Source organism: Cupressus sempervirens, chromosome 11 (assembly GCF_028749045.1).
Source record: "Cupressus sempervirens isolate cs-2001-9-10 chromosome 11, ASM2874904v1, whole genome shotgun sequence".
In the NCBI taxonomy this organism is placed as follows: Eukaryota; Viridiplantae; Streptophyta; class Pinopsida; order Cupressales; family Cupressaceae; genus Cupressus; species Cupressus sempervirens.
In genome coordinates this window covers 238,710,097-238,713,592 of record NC_143128.1, presented here as the reverse complement: position 1 = coordinate 238,713,592, position 3,496 = coordinate 238,710,097, and the positions used below count along the sequence as shown (strand labels likewise).

General features: G+C 39.1%; 1 pseudogene; it reads right to left on the bottom strand.

The window, feature by feature from the left end:
- Window positions 1-1,477: 1,477 nt before the first annotated feature.
- LOC149529047 (ubiquitin carboxyl-terminal hydrolase 20-like) lies at window positions 1,478-2,670 on the bottom strand (annotated as a pseudogene).
- Between the last annotated feature and the right edge of the window lie 826 nt (window positions 2,671-3,496).

Genomic DNA, 3,496 nt, shown 5'->3' with positions numbered 1-3,496 from the left:
GGAAACAATAGCCTTAGTTGGAGAAGAAGACCTACTAACAGACTTCACCTTTTTCTTCTTCTTAGGAGTAATTGGCTTAAAATCTAACTTTTAAAGGGCTTCAAAATCTTCGTCTACCAAACCCTTTTGTCTATCAACCCGAGTGTATGGTTTATCAGCCAGCTTAGTTGTTATTATTTATTTGCCCTTGAATATGACCAAGATTCTGTCTGTTTCTTCTTAGAATGACCACTATTCTTTCAATAACTATAATGTCCTGACCAATAGGGGCTCTTCGCAAGATTTCTCCAAACTCTTCTTCTTCTTCAAGAACTCGATTAACTTGATGATATTCTTGTACACTTCGTCTACACCTCCAGGCAAGAGTGTTCAAGTCTGAGATGATATCTTCCTGGGTGTCTTGAAAGCCAAGGTTCAGTTGGAGAACAGGAAAAATATTCTCATGTGGAAGCACCATTGTACTTCATCATAGGCGACTGTCAATCTTTCTGTTCAGTCTCCCCAGCGGAGTCACCAAAAATCTGTTGGTAAACAAATTTGTCACAGAAGAATTGCCCAATAGAGTGTGTGTGGCAAACCGTTCACAACAGTTGGATAGGCCCTTGATATCCGACCTTCCTCTGCGTTTGGAGGGGCAGCTCCCTCGTAAGATATAATTTTTAAAAGTTTTTTCAATTAAAGAATCTAAAACTTCAAAATTTAAGAGAAAGTTGTGAAGGTGAATGCACCACACGCCCTCACAGCCTTCAGAGATTAACAAGATTGATAACAGAGATACCCAAGAACTACACTTGAAAGCAACCTGTATTATTAAGCACATTCATTATCATCTGTAAACATTCGCATAGCAGCATGAGAATTTCCACTACAACGTATAACAATTTGGATTTTAAAATAAGAAACCCAAAGTAGATCTCATTTCATTTCCTTGCACCAAGAAAAACAATAGAGATTTTTCAATTCAGAGATAAAAAGTGTACATACTTTCCAAAATTTATCCCTAGATCAAAATTTCAGCATAGTGTTCCCTTATTTTTCCAACCAAAAAGTCCTCTTTACAAAACCCAAAAGAACCCTTATATAGACACAGAGGTTAATAACTACCCCTCTGTGGTTAGTAACTACCTCCCAAATACGTGATTTGGGTGAGGTTAATTAACCTCTACATAATTAACCAAGAATGACTTGAAACTTAGACCTCACACCTTCTGAGAGGAAGATTGAATAATTAATCTTTGCTGATATCCTCTTGATATTTCAATGATTCATACAAGTTACATCACTTTATTAATGGACACATATCCTCATTTTCATGATGCAAGTGTGAAAGCTCATGCCTCGCTAGACAGCTCCTAGATGGGCATAGGTAGGGAGTAGATTCACTGTTGATATTAAATTGAGCATTGCATCCACTGACAAACATGATGACTTAGTGTCCCCGGAATCCTCTCCAGAATTTGTTTGTTTCTCCTCCGGGCAAGCTGTCAAAGGTTCTAGTTTTTCTAGGGATGTGTGTGCCATGGAAGTTTCAGAAGTGTCTTTGTGACTGACGGGCTCAACGTTACACGTACATGATGAGACGGGTGCAGCAGAGCTCCCCACGTCATCAACATTTGAACTGCAATGAGAACTATTCAATCGAGTATCATGATTCATTGTAGTTCCATTGGATAACATTTCAGGATTCACATTTGAATATATTCCATCTTAAAATTCAGTACCGCTACCATCAGCTTCACTCAACTCACGAGATGATGATGATTCTTCACTTGTAATCGTCTCTTCTAGAACTGACTTGGGAGAACCAATGGAACTGGATTCATTGTTCACTCTAGCAGTCGAGCTATCCGAGAACCATTGGGTCCCTTTTCAGAAATAAAAGAGAATGTATGCCTGCTGACGCATAACAGTTCCCTCAGTTGCCACTGACACCTGTGAATCATCCATCTCATACCAGTCATCATAGCTGGAGCGTACAAAGCAGTAATAATGACCGAAATTTAGAGAAAATCTAGCATGCAAAAGTACTGCATAAAGCTCATATTTCATCTCAACTTTTTCTTGTTGAGGGTTGCTTAAAAAGGGCTCCATGTCTTAGACTTGAGGATATGCAACCATTTTCTGTACTTTATCACCAAAAAGCCCATTATTGGAAAAACGCTTGAGCTGAATTACCAGAACATCAGGCAGTTGGCTGATTGTGAACTGCTTTAAAATTGGTACATTTTGATGGCATTTATCACAATGATACTTGGAGTCAGGAACAATTGGTTCCACACGGGTAAAAGATTGAAGTGCACTTGCCAAGGAATCAACTTCATCTATCTCCAAGCTCAAATCAATGAACGGTTCGAATGCATTTGAGCAGTGACAACAATGCGTGCACTTTACCTGACTTCTGAGACAACCGCCAAAGATTTTCTTCACAAAACTACTCCCTTGAAAAAAAACGAGCATGGGTTAAACTATCCTGTCCCCAAAGCACAGTTATCCAAACCTCAAGAAGTGAATGCAAGTAATCATGAGCATCTTCTTGCTGCCATTTCTGAAAAGAGGATGACATGTTGCTCCAATTTTCAAACATAACTATGGGCTCTATAACTTCCCCTTGGGATGACAGAGATAAATCTACAAGGTCCTGAAGAGCACAAAGGGCACAGAAACCTTCAATTGTACCACAAGCAGATAAAACAGAAACCATTGTAATAGAGTCAGGTATAACATTTTGAAGTCGCATTTGATGGAAAAGTGTGAGGGCCTCTACAAAATAATCATGATGTGCATATGCTGAGATCATTGCATTCCATGACATGAGGTGTCATTCTGGCATTCTTTCAAAGAGTTTGAAGACCTTGTCCACATAGCCACTCTGCGCATAACCGGCAACCATCGCAATCCATGAAACCACGTTTCATTCAAGCATTTCATCAAATACTTTTCAAGCATCCACGAAGCTTCCCATTAATCTCCCATTGATTACTCTGGAAAATTCTCTGCACTTTAACACCCTTAAATCTGCCACCAACTATATCCACTTCATCAATGTCCTTCACATTCATAATCCATCCTAAAAGAATAGTTGTTGATATATTGGGAGCACAACTCATAATGTCAATGAAACTAGAAACTAAGATTTGAACATAAGGCAACTTCTCCAACTACGTCGAGCTCTGAATTCTCTCTATATCTGTCAAACACTCCTCGGCTTTAATTAATTGTATTGAAGAGAGACCTTCCAGATTAAGTGTTGTCAGTTGAACGTATCCACTTATGTCAAGAACTTTGAGTTCTAGTATTATATCTGTGGATTGATAACAGAAGATGGAGCATGGATTCGTCACAACCCCAAGAAAGCTAAGTTGTTTATTTGTGGAGCTTATGGAGTCTGCTTCACCCAAGAAAATGTTCAATTATGTAGCTGTGCCAAAGGATTCAAGCCAAGAGATGCTAATGCCTAGCATTCGGGACAATGGTGGTTAAGTGGTTGTGTTCGGTG